The sequence below is a fragment of the Pinus tabuliformis genome, chromosome J (genome assembly GCF_031772625.1).
Source record: "Pinus tabuliformis cultivar Carrire ecotype Pingquan chromosome J, CPIR1, whole genome shotgun sequence".
NCBI lineage: Eukaryota > Viridiplantae > Streptophyta > Pinopsida > Pinales > Pinaceae > Pinus > Pinus tabuliformis.
Window position 1 is genome coordinate 1,139,608,672 of NC_142295.1, and position 21,703 is coordinate 1,139,630,374.

At 36.5% G+C, this 21,703-nt stretch overlaps 1 pseudogene; it reads left to right on the plus strand.

The window, feature by feature from the left end:
• Positions 1–5,677: 5,677 nt before the first annotated feature.
• LOC149231112 (large ribosomal subunit protein eL38z/eL38y pseudogene) lies at positions 5,678–5,986 on the plus strand (annotated as a pseudogene).
• Positions 5,987–21,703: the final 15,717 nt, after the last annotated feature.

A 21,703-nucleotide genomic window follows, 5' to 3' on the forward strand; every position in this document is an offset into this window, starting at 1 on the left:
TTTTTTAAATAATGGAAATTTGAACAAGATTTTGATAAAATTTGACAAAAATATTTAGAAATTTGGATTATAACTGTTAAGTTTGAAAATTTTCTACACCCTAAAATTTTTTGATAGTGTTAAATCTATTTCCACCATAAAAAAATAGGATTTCTATAGTTTAGATTTTTTTAAATGCAAATTTAATATTGAAAAAATTGTAACTTTAAATTATTAAAATTTAATAATTTAATATTGAAAAAATATTAATTAAATAATTATATTTCTCTATTTAAAAATATAAATTTTAAAAACTTTTAAGACACCCAAAATTTGGAATTTTGCCCATTGTAATCCAAATTTACAAAATTTTGACCATTCTTTATATCATATCTTCCATTATCTCCCAACATCCCCTTCTTAAACTAATCTAATATAATATAATATCCACTGAAAACAAAAAATCAACTCATTTAAATACTCCAAATAAAATTCTTTCGTAATGATATGCCAAGTGTTCATCTTTAAATACTAACGCCTTGCAAACCTCCATATCCAAAGATGTGTATATAATATTATATATGGCACTAAATCCAAGAGTACTACCCACATGGCTGTCAGGCCAAGCAGTAACTCCACAAAACAAAAACTGATTCATGTATATTCCATTAGGTAGGTCTTTGTTATATACAATAGGGAGTGACTGTTCAGTTCATCTCCCGATGACTGTTCACATTCCTAATTTAATTATTTACATAAATTCACCCAATCATGAAGATTAGGTGTCAACATTCCCCCCTTAATCTGAAGGGATGTTGGTGAGTCCAAGCATCGTTCTGAATCGTTCAAGCTTTTCTCTTCCAAGCACTTTGGTGAAGATGTCTGCAATTTGCTCATTTGTGGAACAATGACGGAAATGGATTGTTTTGGCCTCAACATGATGTCGAATCAGATGATATTTAGTATTGATGTGCTTCGTTCGATCATTGAACTTTGGGTTCTTGGCCAACTTTATTGCAAAGGTATTGTCAATCATGAGTGGAGTTGATTGTACTTGTTTTACCTGCAAATCTTCAAGAATTTTCCTGAGCCACACAATTTCTTTTGTTGCTTCAGTTGCTGCCACGTATTCTGCTTCTGTTGTGGAATCCGTTGGAACTGATTATTTGCGTGATCTCCAGGAGACAACTCCTGATCCAAGACTCATAGCATATCCTGAAGTAGATACCCCAGTTTCTTTGCCTCCATCGAAGTCTGAATCAGAGTATCCAATCAAACTGAAGTCATCCACCTATGTATACTTGATTCCAAAGTCTTGAGTTCCCTTCAAGTACTTTAGAACTCTTTTTGCAGCAGACCAATGTCTCTGACAAGGCTTTTGCATAAACCTGGAGAGGATTCCAACAACAAATGAAATATTTGGTCTGGTAGTAGTGAGGTAGTTGAGACTTCCTACAAGATGTCTATATTTTGTTGCATCCTCAAATTCCTTTCCTTCAATAGATGTGAGCTTTAAGTTTTGTTCCATTGGAGTAGTAAGAGGATTGCACTCTATCATGCCAAACCTGTTCAACAAATCTCCAATGTATTTCTTTTGAGAAAGAAATATGGACTTTGGATGTTGGGTTACTTCAATGCCAAGATAGTAATGAACATAGCCCAAATCAATCATTTCAAAACTTTTCCCCAATTCCTTCTTTATGGATGCAATGTAGCTTTCATTGTTCCCTGTCATTAAAAGATCATCTACATATACCACAAGATATACAACTGTTTTGCCAAATTTCTTGACAAATAAAGTTGCATCATCAAGATCAAAATGTTTGAAATTGAGTTTCAAAAGATGCTTAGTTAGTTTTTCATACCAGGCTCGCAGTGCTTGTTTGAGGCCATACAAGGACTTCACAAGTTTGCATACTTTATGTTCATGTCCTTTCACAGCAAATCCTTCAGGCTGGGACATAAAAACATTCTCTTTTAGATCTCCATTCAAGAAAGCACTTTTTACATCCATTTACTGGACTTTACAACCGTTCTAAGTTGTTAGTGCAAAGAGTATCCAGATGGTAGCCCATTTTACTGTGGGGGAAAAAGTCTCCTCATAATCGACCCCTTCCTTCTGTGCAAAACCTTTTGCCACAAGCCTAGCTTTGTGCTTGTCAAGTGAGCCATCAACTTTATACTTGTTCTTGTAGACCCACTTGCAGCCAATTGGTTTTCTTCCAAATGGAGGATCAACCAGCTTCCAAGTGTCGTTCTTTATGAGGGAATCATACTCCTATTGCATCGCTTCTTTCCATTCATCATGAGAAGCAGCTTCCTTGAAGGAAGTTGGTTCAAAATCTGTAAACAAGTTCAATTCACAATCATAAGAAACATCCATATCAACAGGTGAATTAGAGTCATCTACATCACCTCCATTTTGTCGGTTTGAATTTCTGGTTCCTGTTTTTCCAATTTCATCAGGATGAACACTTTCAAGTGTCTTCGTCAGCCACTTTGGGGGACCTTTCTGAGATGGTTCAGGCTGCTCTGTTGATTGAGTTGGGACTGAATCAAGATTGAGTCTCCCAATTCTATCAAGTACATCACTTAAAGCATCATCCATTGTTGGAGTTTCATGCGGGGGAGAGTGTTGTTCAGAAGAAGATTTCACATGTTGATCTAGTATAGGAATCCCCATTCAAGATGTGGAATTTGATTATCAAATTCTTGAAATGATTTTGCTTTTGCGAATCTATCCAAGCGATCAAGTTGCCGCTCAACAACATTGTCAGTTTTGGATGATTCAAGGAAAATTACATCTCTAGATATAAAAAAATTCTTATTTACTTCATCATAGAGGTGGTATGCTTTGAAGGTGTTTGAGTACCCCAGGAAGATACACTTACAACTTCTAGCACCAAGTTTGTTTCTATGTACCTTTGGTATGAAAGCATAACAGGTGGAACTAAAGACCCTGAGATGTTTTACCGAAGGAACATGTCCATACCACGTTTAATAAGGAGTCTTGTTTCTTATAGCATTAGATGGACATCTATTCTTTATATATGCAGCACATAGAACAACATCAGCCCAAAACATTATCTTTACATTTTTGAAGAAGAGCATGGATCATACCATATTTAATATTGTCCTATTCATTCTTTCAGCTACACCATTCTGTTGGGGATTATAAGGCACAGTTGTTTTATGTTTGATCCCATGTTGGCGAAGATAGTTTTCAAATTCATTTGATGTGTATTCTTTTCCATTATCAGTGCGAATAGACCCAATATGAGATTATGCATCATTTTCAATCCATTTATGAAAATTCTTGAATGTTTGAAAAGCATCAGATTTGTTCTTCAATAAGTAAACCCAACACATTCTGGTGTAGTCATCAATAAATGCCATGATATATTTATTTCCATTTGCAGAAGGGACAGGCATTGGACCACAGAAATCTGAATGAATGAGTTCAAGTTTCCTATGTGATCTTGAATGTGAATCATGAAAAGATTGTTTGCTATGCTTTCCTAGAATGCATGCATCACATTGCTTAAGTTTTCTAGGAATTGTAGGCAAACCAAAAACACCATTTTTCTTCAATAAGAGGAGACTGTCATCGTTCAAACGTCCAAATCTAGCATGCCATAATAAACTTGATGGAAGTGTACCTTCTTCATGATGAGAATTGTATGAGAAATGTTGTGCATGAGCAAATGTTCCTTGCAGTTTGAGAAGCCTTTCTTCTTCTATTCCCCTCATGACAAGTGAGTGGTCAGATGCTTTTCTTACCTCAAGCTTGCCATCAAACATATGAATGGAGTGACCTTGCTGGCGGATGTGGACCAAGGACAGCAAGTTTCTCTTGAGCTATGGGAGATATAGAACATGATCTAGAAGGAAGTCTGGAAGACCAGGCAGTTTAAGCCTGATTGTGCCAAGCCCTGATGGCTTGATTTTTGATTGATCTGCAAAGTATACTGCTCCATCAACATTGTCAGTGAAATCTTCAAAAAAATCTTTTCTATGATTCATGTGGCAAGTTGGTCGTGAATCAAGCAACCAATCATTTTTCCATGAAGCAAGTGAAGCATTAAACAAATCTTCATTTACTCCAATGTTACATTGTGCCTCAACATAGTGAGCGGATTCAGGTGCTTTACCTTTGTTTTTATCATCAGCTTTACCTTTCTGTTGGTTTCTTTTCTGCTCAATTTTGTCCCATGGTAGCTTGCATGTAGAGGCATCATGTGATCCATTTCTTTTGCAGCGAATGTAGTGCAGATCTGCCTTTTCTCCTTGAGAATGTCTGCCCCCCTGCCTCTGAAATATCTTCCTCTTCCTCTTCGTCCACCTCTTCCTCTTGTAGAATCTTGAGCAGGATGATTTTCTTTATGAGCAAGGCACACAGTCTCTTCAGAAGATTCAAGGGTTGTCTCTTTCCAAAAGCTTTCTCTCTTTCAGCAAACTTTTTCACAAGAGAGTCAAAGGTTATATCTTTGAGATTTCCATTTGCTTGTAATGACTCAAGATAATTGGAATAAGTAGGATAAAGTGCCTTGAGAAAAGCAATAAGAGGAATATCCAGCTCAACCTTAGTGGAATTTATATCATGCATTATAGACTTTACTTCAGATGCAAGAGCAAGAGGATCATTATTTTGCAGTTCAAGAGTGAAGAGTTTAATCATATGTTGAACAACTTCAAGTGCAGAATGTGAGTCATAGAGTTCTTTGAGCTTTTGTAAAGCTTCAAAGGCAGTTGAATATGACGAAATATGGCGACTCACCTTTTCATTTACAGATGCTACAATTAATGCATAAGCTTTGTTGTTCTTGTTTTCCCAAATGACGAGTTCTATGTTTGAGGTAGGTTGTACTGGGTCATTGTCTCCTTCTCCGAAACACACTCCTTTCCACAACTCATTGAAAATGAGGGTGTGTTTTATCATCCGGGACCATTCAGGATAGTTCTCCTTACCAGTGAGAATTATTCCCACCATAGATATGATTGAATGCATTGTAAAATCCGAGAGCTGTAAAAATACTTTTGCTGGCAAAAAAGGTGCTTTTGTGGAGAAAAAAAACTTCTGCTGCTAAAAGAAAATCGATTCTCATATCAAAGTGTATTCGAGCCTCAAACAATATATTAAACACAGTCAAACGCAAGAGTGTTAACTATGTTAGTCACTTTGAAAACAGCTTTATGAAAACAACACTATAGTAGCCCAACAACGTGGTATATATATCCCAGCAGCCACACCCAACATTATATAGAAAGTGTATTAAAACCATCCAAACACTATTCATATACTATTGACCATTAGAAGCCATGAATAGAATTCCGCTGCGCTAAAGATCTTCACCGCATATAATTCCCCGAAGCTATAGAAAATAAATGTTATCTAAATTTCAATACTATTCGCACGCATATACTGTCATAATTTAAATTTCAATACTTTTCAAGAGTACTCGTCCGGGCAGCGCCACCACTAGAACGAGGTCTCTGTTCTGCAGGCCAGGGCTCATAGACCGCAACTCCCTGCCGTTGATTGGATCCAAAGGCTCCGATCCACACTCGCGTTCCTTGGGGTAAATGTCCTCGAGGCTCAGAGACTAGCCGACAGGGTCATTTCTTCCAAATCTCTCAAGACTTGCTTGAAAATATTTACAAGCAGTGCCAAGGTGGAAGAGCACCATTATCAGAAGCCATGCCTAAACAAATAAGCGAGATCAAAGATTTTCTTTTGACTGCCCGTCGCAAAGATGCACAGTCAGTGAATATCAAGAGAAGTAAAAATGTAGTGAAGTTCAAGGTCAGGTGTAATAAGTATCTTTACACTCTATGCCTCTTTGACTCTGAGAAGGCTAACAAATTCAAGCAGTCTCTGCCTCCATATTTGATAGTTCACGACCTTGCAGGGTATGGTGAGGCCTCCCTGGTGAGCGAAGCCGAACTCCTAGATTATAGAAGCCAAGAAACAGTGTTGCCTTGTATGGTTAGAACACTGGTGCACTAAGCGTGTATCTCAGGAGGCCGACGGTTTGAACGAAGATCTCATGCGCAGTTTTTTTTTTTGTTCACAATGGAGGGCACACAGGCAGGGTTCAGAGTTGACAACTCAACTAGAACTGGGCGAAACGTTGTAGAGGAATGTTGTGTAAAGGATTCCATACGTAGAGGAACGTTGTAGCGTAGGGTTTGTTTAGGAAAATGGTAGCAGCATTCGAGGCGAGCAGCGTAAAAATAGCAGGGTTAATAGAAAATGTCAGAATCTGGCACCAACGAATATATGGGTAGTGTATTGCATGGAGCAGGCTTTGTATGGAGCAGAGCATAGGTAATGGCAGACAGAACGCTTTGTATGGAGTAGAGCGTAGGTAATGGCAGACAGAACGCAGATAGTACAGGCACTCAGTCAGATAAGGGAGTTACAAGGCACAGGAGCTAAGAAAAGGGAGCTCGCTCTGATACCATGTCAGGCCAGGCAGTAACTCCATAAAACAAAAACTGATTCGTGTAGATTCCATTAGCTAGGTCTTTGTTATATACAATAGGGAGTGACTGTTCAATTCATCTCCCGATGACTGTTCACATTCTTAATTTAATTATTTACATAAATTCACCCAATCATGAAGATTAGGTGTCAATAATGGCATTGTTATTTAGTTTTGGATCAATTTTTTTTTTTGGTGAATAATGATATTTTTGGTCAAACTCGTATCTTATTGTTATTTAAATTTTGTTTTTAATTAGTAATGATGATGATTAAGGTCTATTAGGATTAATATAGTACATCGAATTTAAAAATAGAAAATTAATTTAGAATTTTTAAAATTTTATTTTTATGATTTAAAAGAAGGGAAATACGCATTTTTAGATTATTATAGTTTTGTTGACTTAACAAGTCAAGAAGGTTATTATTATGGAAAATATTATGGAAATGAGATTGGATGTGAGTTAGATATGTCTATTATGGCTAATATGGTCCACGAACTTAAAACTAGAGAATTAATTGAGAATTTTTAAAATTTTATTTCTAATATGATTAAAAAGAAGGGAAATAAACATTCCTAAATTATTATAGTTTTGTTGACTTAACAAGTCAAGAAGGTTACTATTATGGAAAATGTTATGGAAATGAGACTGGATGTGAGTTAGAGCCAAGCAATCTAAGAGAAAGTGTTTTTCATCTTCAATCTTCTTAGTATCTAATTGTGTATATTTGACATATCAAACTTGTGATTCCACCAAAATTTTATCAAATTTTAGAGAAATTTCACCAAAAAATATACCCAAAAATATTTTGTTAAAATCTTTCACCCTAACTATTAAAGTCAAAGTCAAATCTAGCAATAAATATGAAGAGTGTTTCACTGAAATAAGTTTCTATTAGCATTAATTGAAATGAGTTTTAATTATAATTTTGTATGGGCTTTGTCTAACTATTATATGTTTTGGAGTTTTTGGATAGAATCAATAGAAACATTTTTTAGTTAAATCGTGATAATTTGTTATTCAAAATTGGCTTTTGGTTGCATAGGATATAATGGTTCTTGTTATGATAATGCTCTAACAAAAAAACTCTCTAACATTCATAGAAATAACCTTTGATCTGTCTAACCTCTAAGAAACATACTTAAGGAGTTTCTTTATTTATTTTTGAAATTTAGGGCATCTTCAAGATATTTTAAGACAATTATTTTCATTCTTTAGCTTCTTATATCTTGAAGATGATAAATTGTTTCATTCGTCCCACAATGTTTTAGGAATTGTCCAATTAACTCTTTCACTTTGGAACTCATGGGGACTTATTCTTATTTTAGGGATGTCAACTTTCTTCTTTATTATAGTTATAATAGAAATATAATTTTGGCCTTCGAGATATTAATTTTCTCTTATCCTTTAATTTTATGGCATCACTATTTCTTCTTAAAATTAGATTTAATAATAGTTTAATAGTATCGATATTATATAAATTGACATCTTTCTTTATTCCGAATGGGATTGAGCTCCTTATTTAGGAATTTACCAACAACCTCTTTCACTCTCGAGATTTGAAGAGTTTATTCTTGTTTTAGGGATGCTAATTTTCTTCTTTATGCTAATTATAATAGAAAACTAATTTTGGTATTCTAAATTAAGGTTTATGAACTCCTCATAATATATCAAAATTTTCTCTTATCCTTTGGTTTTTTAAGTCACCATAATTTCTGATGTGACCCAGCCCACGCTTCCACGTAGCCTCGGCTTTACACGTGTTTCGAGCTTTATGACGTGGTGTGTTTGTTTGTTGTTTCCGACGGTTGTATGTAATATGGATAACATATATTTTGTTTTGGAAAGTGGGAATGATTTAATGCGTTATTCAATGCCCATCTACGGTCCTCAGGCCTGGTTCCCTCCGTTTGTGTTTTGCCAAAATGGTTTTGCTTCCCGGTCATTCGCTATGGTTCTGTTCTGTTGAGTGACTCTGCAAGGATTTGTTTGTCACTCTATGTGGTTTTTGCTCCAGCGCATATGGCAATCTCTGGTTTCTCTTTGGGTATGGTTGTAAATGAATGCCAGCCTTCCAAACCTGTTGATGTGGTTTTCTGTGGACTTCTCCTATGGCACGAGCCTGTCTTGGCTCTAGAGGTGCACTTGCTCGAACAATTTTCACACAGTAAGTCTCTTGATCTCGTGCTCTAATTCTTCTATGGTTTGGCTATGGGATAAGGTCTCTCTTTCGATGATTGTCACTTTTTGTTATTGTTATCGCCTTTGTCTCAGCTCGGTATGTAAATCGGTTAACTTCTGGTGTCCATGAACTCAGGTAACAGGGTGATGGTATTCCTTGGCTACAAACAGGTAAATAGTCCTCTCCTTTATTTAATTCGACCTTCCTCTGGCATTGACACTAACAAAGCCTGCTCCTTCTGTCTCAGGCTCATTTGATTCGTCAGTGACTTTGTTCCGCAAACCCCTTGGTCTGGTCGCACTCAGGTAAGTTATATATCCCTTCTGCTTCTATTCTGCTTCGATTTTCAGGTCTCACTATACAGGTATGCTAACTAAGCTCTGTTTCGTATGTGCAGGTCAATGGCTTGACCTGGGTACATAGATTCCTTACAGGTTTGGTCTCCAAATGTGGCAACCCTCTACCAGTAGGCTCTGGCTCTTAAAGTCGGTCAATTTACAGTTAGGGTATTTAAGTTTCTGTAGGGTTTGTCGCTCACTGTTTTGCATCTGCGTTCAGTCTGAATCACTTTAGAAGATGAAGCTCAAGTCTGGCTTCAGTTTCTGTTCTAGTTGGTTATTCATTTGAGTTAAGGGTATTCACTCTTATCAAACTCTAGGCTAGGGTTTGTCCACTCTGTGGACACTAGCACTTGTTTTCGTTTATAACCGAATGTAATACATCTATATTTCTCAGATCAACAGCAATGTGAACATAATTTTTTTATCTCTGTTTTCTTATGAAATATGAAGATTTGTTCGAAAGTACCTCTGCTATGGTTTGTTTTCCCCGACACTCTGTTTTTGGTTTTATCCTCTCGGTTGACTTACTGTGATTTACTGTTCTGGCCATGGGTTCGATTCGTTGGTTCTTCACTCTAATTCTCGATGTATGTATGAATTCGATGTTGTTTGTTGTTTGATGAGAACACAAGGAAACATGACCTACAATGGTCATTCTCTGTCTGCTAGCATTGTTATTAACAATTCAATGAATGGAAATATAATAGTACAGTAACTAGGCAATGACATAGATGGACAGTTTAGAAAAAAATGATCTGTCTATGTTTTCTTTCTTGACTCCGAAACTGCTAAACCTTTTCCCTGTTTTACATTGCTACATTGCTACATTGTTTGTTTACAGTTAATTGAAATTGTAATTACTTTCAGTTGAACAGAAATAATATGGTTGTGTAACTACTGGTTCTCAGTTCGGTTTACATGACAAGATCTTCATTTAGACAACTTTGTCTTTTCCTCTTTAAGTTGACAAAACAATTACTAAACTGTTGTTTATTTCTTTCTGACAAATTAAAACCCTAACCGACTATTAACTTTGACTAACAAAGCAATTAATAGTAAAACAAAATAAAATCCTATCCCATGTCCTCATAAACTAAACATAAAAGAAACAATCCAAATACTCAAAAAACTTTCCAACCTGGCAGAGACTTCACCCGGTCATGGTTAGCTAGATGCTCCTGCATCAGGGTCCTGGGGCAGAAAGAAATAATGGCTCCGGTCCATGAGCTTCTTGACTGAAGAACCTATCTATTCAATCTGCCTGGCATCAAGCCACGAACTGTCCTCAATAGGATGGTTCTTCCACTTGACCAGGTATTACACATACTCCTTCCGTCGAGTTCGTTTAGCCACCTAAGTGTCGAGAATGCTCTTGATCTTGGGAGGTTAAACATAAGGCATCTGTCTCTTCCAAGCTTCTCCTCCATCCTGGGCATTCCGTGTAGGTCACGTGGTTCCATCTTCTTCCTTCTCTTCTGTGTCAGTCGTGTAGGGGAACAGGTCTGCTACGTTAAAGATAGGTGAGATGCCTATTCCGGGTGGCAACTGTATCTCGTAAGCATTCGCCAAAATTTTCCGAAGGACTTTGCAAGGTCCTATCTTCTTATACTTCAATTTATTGTACGTACCCTTAGGGAAGCATTCTTTGCGCAAATGCATGAGGACTTCATCCCCCACGTTAAAGTGTACTTCTCTTCTCTTCAAATCTGCTTGTTGTTTATACTTTAAGTTGTTGTCCTGTAATTTAATTTCTACCTGTTCATGCAAATCTCTCATTGCATTAGCGAAATCTTCTCCATCTGCGCTTCTCCTTTCCTACAGTCCAAGGTCCCACAGTTCATGCACTCTGTGAGGATGCATGCCGTACAGGATCTGAAATGGGCTGAAACTTGTGTTGTCGTTAGGCGAGTCATTATAAGCGAACTCTACCTGTGCAAGTGCTCGATCCTACATCCACGAATTCTCTCCAACTAGGCTTCGTAACAGGTTTCCCAGACTCCTGTTTACAATCTTTGTTTGCCCGTTGGTTTGCGGGTGATATGCAGAACTGTAACTTAGCTATGTGTCCATTTTCTTCCATAAGGTACGCCAAAAGTGTCTTGTGAACTTCACATTCCTATCCGAAAGGATAGATTTAGGCAATCCATGTAACCTGACAATCTCATTGAAAAACAAGTGGGCCACGTGGGTGGCATCACTGGTTTTTCTGCAAGGAATAAAATGCACCATTTTTGAGAATCTGTCCATTACTACCATTACCGAGTCATAACCTCACTGTGTCTTAGGTAGTCCTAAGATGAAGTCCAAGCTGACTGAGTCCCAAGGTCTGCCTGGAACAAGCAACAGTGTATATAGTCCTGTGTTTTGACTGTGACCCTTTGCTAACTGGCACACTTTGCATCTGGCCACAAATCGATGTACATCTCTCCGCATCTTTGGCCAAAAGTATAGATGACTAAGCTGCTGGAGTGTCTTGTCCATGCTGAAATGTTCGGCCAAACCTCCACTATGCTTCTCTCGAATAATATTCTCCCTCATCGAGCAGTCAGGTATGCACAACTGTCCTCCCTTAAACAACAACTTCTCCTATAGATTGTAGTCCAACCAAGGACTGTTATCTCTCACTAAGGGATTCTGACATGCCTCATAGGTCTCCTTAAAATCTGTATCAGTCTGGTATAAGTCTTGTAAGTGCTCAAAACCCAGCACCTGCACAATGCTTCCTGCAGAAGGAGAGCTTTCCTACTTAGCGCATCTGCCACCTTGTTGGCCTGCCCGCTAATATGCTTCAATATGAAGTTGAAACTCTGCAAATACTCCAACCAGCTGGCGTGTTTGTGGTTCAGCTTATGCTGTTGCATTACATACTGTAGTGCAGAATTATCTAAAAATAGCACAAATTCATTTCCCAATAGATAATGCCTATATAACAGCATAGAACTCCTTATCATACGATGAATATTTCTGTCGACTTTCATTCAACTTCTCGCTGAAAAATGCTACAAGCTTATCCTCCTGACTGAGTACAGCTCTAATTTTTGTCCCGCTAGCATCACAGCGAACCTGAAATAACTTCTTGAAATTTGGTAATCTCATGATCGGCATCTCAATGATCTTTCTCTTTAACAACTGGAAACTTCTCTCCCACTGCCTCCATCCATCGAAAAGGTTGGCTGGCCTTTTTAATGGTGTCCAACATAGGTGCACAAATTTTGCTAAAATTCTTTATGAATTTCCTGTAAAAACTTGCTAATCCGTGAAAGCTACATACCTCAAATAAATTTTTCGGAGATGGCCAATTCACTATCACTGCCACCTTCTTCGGATCCATCTTCAGTTCATTCTTTGCTATTACAAACCCCAAATAAATCAATTCCTTTTGTAGAAAGGTACATTTCTTCAAATTTATTAGCAGTTTATTCTACTGTAATTTCTCCAACACTTTCTGTATGTGTTGAAGATGTTCTTCCCTTGTCCTGTTGAAAATAAGTATGTCATCCAAATATACTATCACAAACTTCCCGATGTACTCCTTCAACATCTCATTCATTAACCTCATGAATGTACTGGGCGCATTGGTCAGTCCAAAAGGCATGACCAGCCATTCATATAGCCCCTCATTTGTCTTAAAGGCTGCCTTCCATTCGTCCCCCTCTCGTATCTGAATCTGATGGTACCCGCTCTTCAAGTCTATCTTAGAGAAATATGCTGCCCCGCTTAAACAATCCATCATATCATCCATCTGTAACAATGGAAACCTATACTGGATGGTGATTTTGTTGATGGCCCTTGAGTTAGTTCACATCTGCCACTCTCCTCCCTTCTTGGGAGCGAGGACCGTTGGAACAACACAGGGGATTAAGTTTTCCCGTATCAACCCCATTGTCCAACAGTTCTTGCACCTACTTCCTAATTTCTTCATTGTCTTTGGGGCTCATTCAGTATGCCACTTTGTTCGGCAAACTCGCTCCAGGTATGAAGTCAATATGATCACTTATGCTTCTTTTGGGGGGTAATTTGTCTGGCAAGTCATCTACAACTATGTCCACAAATTCCTGCAATTTGCTGGATTTCTGTAGGTAAATCTGATACCTCTGTATGCAACAATACTATCCTTACTTTCTTTACAACTGCGTAACCTATATCACTGTGATCAACCTGTTTCAGAAACTATTTTCTGCTAACCAACAATGCTCTTGGTTCACTTGCCTCTGCTGCCCCTTCTTCCTTGATGGGCACAAGTGTATGCTTGATTCCATCCTTAACAAATTTATAATAGTTCGTCAATCCATCGTGTACCACTTTCCTATCATACTGCCAAGGCCTGCCAAGCAATATGTGACATACATCCATCGGCATGATGTCACAAACAACTTTATCCTTATATCTACCTATTTGAAATTTCACCTCGCACTGTTCATCCACCAACAACTGATGGCCTTTTTGCAGCCATGAAACTCTGTAAGGGTTGGGATGCTTCAAGCGTTTCAAATCCAATTTTTCTACCATCTCCATGGACACTAAATTATCAGTACTACCGTTGTCAATAATTAACTTACAACACTTACCTCGTGACTTACAAATTGTTTTGAACAAAGCCTTCCACTGCGTTTGTTCAGTGACCTCCTTGACTGGTTTTAACAACACCTTGTGCAACACCAGAGCTTCCCCTATCTCTATAGCATTTTCTACTTCTTGGGAGGTGTCGCTGCTTCCTCTGGTTGTGCCACATATGCACCCCGTTGTCCAGCTTGATCTACTTCTCGACATTGAAACGATCGGTGTCCCCATTTATGACATCTGTAACACTGATAACCAGCCCCTCTACCTCGGCCATTTCCCCTGCCTCGCTAGGATGACCTACAGCCTCTCACGCTATCACCTCTGTCTGTTGATCCGGAAGCTTTGGAACTGTTGCCTTCCTCATTGCTACTAGCAGTCCAGCCTCTACCATATGACTGGCCTTTTCCCCTGTCGGTTCCTCGTCCTCTTCGGGCATTCTGCCTTCTGGTAATTTTCTCTTCAACCTTCATTGCACTCTGATACGCTTCCTCAGTGTTTTTCGGAGACAAAATATTGATTTCGTCCAAAATATCTAACCTTAACCCATTGACATAACTAGTTGTTCTTTCTATGGTATCCTCTGTATATTCGGCTCACAAATTCACTCGATAGAACTCCTCCGTGTACTCCCTTACCGTTAATCCTTTCTGTTTCAGATTCTGCACCTGCCTGTGCAGTGCAATCTAATAGTCCTTCGGCAGAAATCTGCCCTTTAACTTGGCCACCATCCTTGACTAGGTTCTAATCAGAAACTTGTTCAATCTTTTCCTCTTATTCTGGACACTATCCCACCATAGGGTTGTGTGTCCCTTCAATTTCATCGCAACCAACCTCACTCTACGGTCTTCGCTGACTTCCTCGCACTCGAAGTACTTATCCATCTCGCTGATCCAATCCAATAAAACTTCGATAGATAGGTTGCCATCATAAGTCGAGAGTTCTAGCTTGGGTTTACTGCTTTCCACTAAAACAGATCTCAACAATCTCTCTTCTGGGCTTTCACCTTCTAGTACATCTGCTGTTGGTTCAGTCTCCTCTTCACTGTCATCGCCTATTTCTGGATCTCTATGTCTCCCTGCCTCTACTGCCTCCAAACGGGTGGCAAGAATTCTGATCTCCTCTCTTAATCCTTCCTCTGCCAATCTTCGAGCACCTCTACCATGACCCCGCCTTCCTCTCTCCATTCCTCCTACTAACATAAACAACTGCTCTGCTACTACTCTAATGTGACCTAGCCCACGGTTCCACATAACCTCAGCTTTACACCTGTTTCAGGCTTTATGACGTGGTGTGTTTGTTTGTTTTTTCCGGCGGTTGTATGTAATATGGATAACAGATATTTTGTTTTGGAAAGTGGGAATGATTTAATGTGTTATTCAATGCCCATCTATGGTCCTTGGGCCTGATTCCCTCTATTTGGTCTTTTGCCAAAATGGTTCTGCTTCCCAGTCATTCACGATGGTTCTATTTTGTTGAGCGACTCTGCAAGGGTTTGTTTTTCATTCTGTGTGGTTTTTGCTCCGGCACATATGGCAATCTCTGGTTTCTCTTTGGGTATGGTTGTAAATGAATGCCGGCCTTCCAAACTTGTTGATGCGGGTGTCTGTGGATTTCTCTTGTGGCACAAGCTTGTCTTGGCTCTAGAGGTGCGCCTGCTCGAACTCTTTTCACACAGTAAGTCTCTTGATCTCGTGCTCTCGTTCTTCTATGGTTTGGCCTTGGGATAAGGTCTCTCGTCCTATGATTGTCACTTGTTGTTATTGTTATCGCCTTAGTCTCTGCTCGGTATGCAAATCGGTTAACTTCTGGTGTCCATGAACTCAGGTAACAGGGTGATGGTCATCCGCGGCTACAAATAGGTAAATAGTCCTCTCCTTGATTTAATTTTACCTTCCTCCGGCATTGACACTGACCAAGCCTGCTCCTTCCCTCTCAGGCTACTTCGATTTGTCAGTGGCTCTGTTCCACAAACCCTTTGGTCCAGTCGCACTCAGGTAAGTTATATATCCCTTCTGCTTCTATTCTAATTCTATTTTTAGGTCTCACTATACAGGTATACTGACTGAGCTCTGTTTTGTATGTGCAGGTCAATGGCTCGACCTGGGTACGCGGATTCCTTATGGGTTCGGTCTCCAAATGTGGCAACCCTTTACCAGTAGGCTCTGGCTCTTAAAGTCCGTCAATTTATAGTTAGGGTATTTAAGTTTCTGTAGGGTTTTTCGCTCGTTGTTTTGCATTTGCGTTTAGTCTGAATCGCTTTCGAAGATGAAGCTCAAGTCTGACTTCAGTTTCTGTTCTGGTTGGCTGTTCGTTTGAGTTAAAGGTGTTCACTGTTATCAAACCCTAGGCTAGGGTTTGTCGACTCTGTGGACACTGGCACTTGTTTTTGTTTATAACCGAATGTAGTACATCTATATTTCTCAGATCAACAGCAATGTGAACATAATTTTGTTATCTCTATTTACTTATGAAAATATGAATATTCATTCGAAAGTACCTCTGCTATGGTTTGTTTTCCCCGACACTCTGTTTCCACTTTTATCCTCTCGGTCGACTTGTTGTGCTTTACTGTTCTGACTGTGGGTTTGATTCGTTGGTTCTTTGCTCTGATTCTGGACGTATGTATGAATTCGATGTTGTTTGTTGTTCGATGAGAATACAAGGAAACACAGCCTACAGTAGTCGTTCTCTGTCTGCTAGCATTGTTATTAACAATTCAATGAATGGAAATATAATAGTACAGTAAGTAGGCAATGACACAGATGGATAGTTTAGAAAAAAATGATCTGTCTCTGTTTTATTTCTTAATTCTGAAACTGCTGAACCTTTTCCCTGTTTTACATTGCTATATTTATACATTGTTTGTTTACAGTTAATTGAAACTGTAATTGCTTTCAGTTGAACATAAATAATGTGGTTGTGTAACTACTAGTTCTCAGTTCAGTTGACATGACAAGATCTTCATTTAGACAACTTTGTCTTTTCCTCTTTAAGTTGACAGAACAATTACTAAACTGTTGTTTATTTCTGTCGGACAAATAATAATCCTAACCGACTATTAACTTTGACTAACACAACAATTAATAGTAAAACAAAATAAAATCCTATTCCATGTCCTAATAAACTAAACATAAAAAAAACAATCCAAATACTCAAACAACTTTCCAACCTGGCAAAGACTTCACCCGGTCATGGTGAGCTAGATGTTGCTGCATCAATTTCACATCAAACTTAGATGTAATAATAGTTCAATGGTATCAATAATGAGTGGATTGACCTCCTTTTATATTTCCCAATGATTTAGGAAATACTTCACATTTTTATGCTAACCGTCTTAAGTGAGGTGTAGTTTTAAGTGGAATTTAAACAATCTCAAGAATCCTCTTGTGTTTCATGTCAACTATGTTGTGTTTGTACATTAGGCACCTAATCATAATCATACTCTTAGCACCCCCATTTTAAATCTAAAGTTATAAATTAGAAAATTCTTTTCGATTTGTTGAATATGTCTTTATAATTATTTATAGATGTTGTACTTGAAAAATTCACATCCATATTTAAGATCACATAGGTGATGAGAGCCTTAAAGATAAGTTTTTATTTATTTTTTAATTTTTCACACAACTAGGTTTTGTCTATTTTATCTATTTACAATTATTTTTAAGATCAAAACAAATTTTCCATACTACATAATCATTCTTGAATGCCATAACTCTAGATAAACTTGTTGTGATAAAGGTCTATCATAATATATATATATATATATATATATATATATATATATATTTTGAGTATCATAATAAATAATTTTTTCTAAATTATTGGCATATAGAAAATTAATATAAATGATTTTTTTGAATTTGATTGTAAACAATTGTTTGTTTGGTTATTGATAATAGTCATTTCCATTATAAAACAAAACTTCCTTGACAATTCTTAGATTCCTATTGATATTGCAGGGACACCTCAATATAAGAACAATATAAACAACAAAATGAAAGAAGCATCATGAATACTCCAAATAAAATAGCTCCAACAAAACTAATGCTCGTTTAATTTTATATGCCGTAGTTTAATGATATTATTTTTTTTACTCTGAAAGTCATGGAAATTTCGGTTATATTTTGAGAAAATCAAGCATGGTTTTTTGTAAATCTAAATTATAGTTGATAAATTTTGTGTGTAGTTTTCTTCCAGAGTTCTCACATCCATGATTGTTTGCATCAACGTTTCGAGCCATCCACCATGGCTCATCATCAGGATAGATCAGTAGTTGATGATGAGCCACGGTGGATGGTTCGAAACGTCGATGCAAACAATCATGGATGCAAGAACTCCGGAAGAAAACTACACAAAAAACACTAGTCGTAGAAGCCTCAAAACAATAGTTGATAAATTGTTTTTTTGTTTTGAAAGTCATGGAAATTCACGATATATTTTGAGAAATTGTAAATCTAAATTATAATTCATAAACTTCAAAATTTTAACTACTTTAAACTTTTTTAATGGTGTTGAATTCATTTCCCCATCAAAAATATGATTCAAACATTACCTCTACAAAATATTATCATTTTTTTTTAACCCTATTCAAACAAATTTTAACCCTTCCATTCTTCCACCTAACTCCATTTTATATTTGTCCACATTAATATCCAGCGAAATGGGTTCACTATAATCAATCCCGATGAAGAAAGAAGCCTCGCCGAAAGTGTTGTGTTGAGAATTAAATATGTATAGGGATCATACAATATGGTGTTGGGTTGAGAATTAAATTTGTACACGGATCATACAATATGATCACTGAAAACAAATACCCATCATGATACTCATACTTTACTATTAAGTATTTTTCGTGAACATGATTTTAGGTTGCAACAAATTTCTATTGATTCAACCATTGAGCATTATCATAAAAATAACCATTACATCATATCGATTCCATCAGATTATGGTTATTTTACATTTAAGGCAGTGAATAGTAGTAAAAGACGTCTTCACCAAATAGAAAATATTAAGAAAAAATGAAAAAGAGGGATTTCATTTACTTCATTTTCCATATAATCCAATACATTATTCATAAGGAGTCTTAAGTGATTGGATCTCAACCATAACATAGCTCATAAATTACGTAACAACCAAGAAAACATGAATAATACGTAGGATAAATGGGTAATTTGACAAAAACCATACCATTATTCTAGTTGAGGGCTTATATTTATATTTAAGTGTTTAAAATTCGTAAAGTATATTCAAAATTTGGAGAGTTATTAGTCTAAATTTATTTTTTTTAAGTGTGAACCAATTGATAATTTTTTTTCACAAGTTTTTAACTCATTTTTGCAGTTGGATCTTTAATTATCTATAATCTTACTTATGTTTCTGCTTCTAGCCTCCATTTATTGTTGACACTTCTTAATTTTTCTAAAGATATTTATTCTACATGACATGATTTGTACATTTTTTATCTATTGAGTTTATGTCATCACTACCAAATGCCTTCCATAAAAATAAAAAAGAGGGGGCCAAGAAGCCCTCACCACATCTATGTAGTCACCTTTAGGTCAATTTCCATTGTCCTCACCAAGAATAAGGATCCTAACTTCATGATTATATTCAAAACATTTTTTATGAAAACAAGAAATTTATCTTATTTCTTGGTCCACTTTGACACTGATATGTTCTCACTTGCTAAAGAGACATTTTCTTGGTTTAAGTCTACTATATAGGGCCAACTTTCCAATATATATTACCAATTGAATTTAGTTTACTTATGAAATTCTTAAAGTCAACTACATTGTCCAAGTGCAATTGGGAAAGGATATTAAATTTAAGGTTTAGTTTTCTTTCTTGATTAAAATAGTTAATCTAATTCATAATTGGCCTAATAGATCATTATTAGCTTTTCTTCTTTGACTCCTTAAATCACTTCTTATTGTAATTGATTTATCTTCTCCAATATTATGCCAATTCATTGTTCTCTTCTTTTATCTTTTATGTTGTGGTAAAAAATATTGTTCATTACATAAATTTGGCTTGTATCTTTTCCTTCATCTCCTCACACCACAATTACCTTGGTTGTTGGTTCTAACCTTTATAAGGCTTGAGACATATTTTGTTTAAATGATTGTTTCATTTTCAATGTTTGTATCAATGTTTCCTTGCCTCTTACTACACTATTCCTTAAAACACTCATTATACAAACTACCATATGAGCCAACGAGATTTCAAGCACCAAATCACCAATATATGTATCCTATTTTCTCAATGCTAGTGACCCCTATATGTATATTTCATAATCTTTATTTAAAGTGCATGGAAGGTCATTTGCTAAATATCAATTGTGAGAAACTCTTACATATAAAATTTTATTTTTCACATATGACATAAATAATTTCCCTTTCCACTTAAAATTAATATTGAACCATAGGTTATTTGCCCCTTTTAAGGATTCTAACCATCATGGTGTAACAACGATTATCCGATTATATGAATAGTACTTAACCTATTTGTTATATATGAAAATACCATATTGCTCATTTTTTTGTTTTTTTTAATATTAAAATACATTATTTTCAATACTATATTTAATAATAATATAAAATTATATTTAAAAGACATTCATTTTCAATTGTGGCTCCATAAAAATGTTATAAATAAAGTACCCATTTACAATATTATTTTTACATTGGAAGATCAAAAAATAAATATATTGATTAGTTTAATCAGTAGCTACATGTAAAACTAAAGAACTTATATTTCACACTTGTGCATTAAAGCTACAAATACAAATCAGAAAATACTCAGAAAATGGAAGACAAAATATGAAGAAGAGTTGCAACTCACTAGTGAGACAATCACTGACATAGGAGACTGCACCACACAACACATTTTCATTCACCATGCCAACAATATCTTACATATATAGTATTGCAATATGGTTGAATAGATTCCTAGAATATAAGACTTGAAAATTTACAAAAACTAATTAGGAAATTGGTCCAAATTGATCTCTAACAACATATAACAAACACTATTGTTAGGAGAATCCTCTAGATTTCTCCATTATTATTCTAACACTCCTGCTTAATCGATAAATGTATTTTCCACCATGTCCAATTGATTCCTACATTCTTAAAATTTTAACTTTCTAAGAGGCTTTATAATGATGTCAACCAAATTTTCATTGGTGTTACGCTAAACTAAATCAATTTTTTTAGCATACATCTTTTCCCTGACAAAATAACAATGTGTCTCAATATGTTTTGATCTTGCATGGTATGTAACCACCCCTCCCATATTATCCAGTTTCATTGGCCTGTCGAGTAAACATGATACAGAGGGTTACTATGAAATGATCCTACCTCCAAGCTTCAATTATGAAAGTTGGGATGAAAACTAACGACAAACTTACAACTCACCTCATCCCTTAGGGCTACACAGCACTCACGAGCCAAAGCACCACCCCAAGTGACCAAGCCCTAATTTGGGGTTGCATTTCTCATAATTTAACCCCCAACCGCATGCATGACAATGACTCCATGTGGATATAGGCCTCCAATCACATGCACAACATTGCTTCAGTGTGGTTGTGACCCAAATTGTCTAATTCATAGGGTGTGGTCCCAAGATACAAGCCTCAATTCCAGGTCACTCTCTAGACCACTTCAGAGGACTTCTTGAAACTTCTAAGAATCATTAGTGGCATGAAAACAAGGTTAACCATACAAAATTGAAGGTAGAACATGACCTACACTGCCTAGAACATAACAAATATTTCGTCAAACACATAGTAAACATGTAGGCTACAAGTCGTGAATTCATACATGATCATATAAGTCTGAAATTCATCTGAGAATCACTGAGAATGCCCTATTCCCTCTCCACTTAGCTAAAACAATATCTATTAGCCCACGCATTCATCATCGGATTAATAGCTAAATAATTCATGACAAGAGCCATAAAATATACAAATCATATGAACAACATATAACGAGAAAATAACCAAAATATAAACCATGGAAACTCAACCATTATATCACCAACACATTGCCAACAATATACATGAATCATAATACAAGAATAACTCTCATTAACATATGAAAATACCAACCAAGTCAGGGACTTCCATGTACCACTCGCCTATAGATTGGGA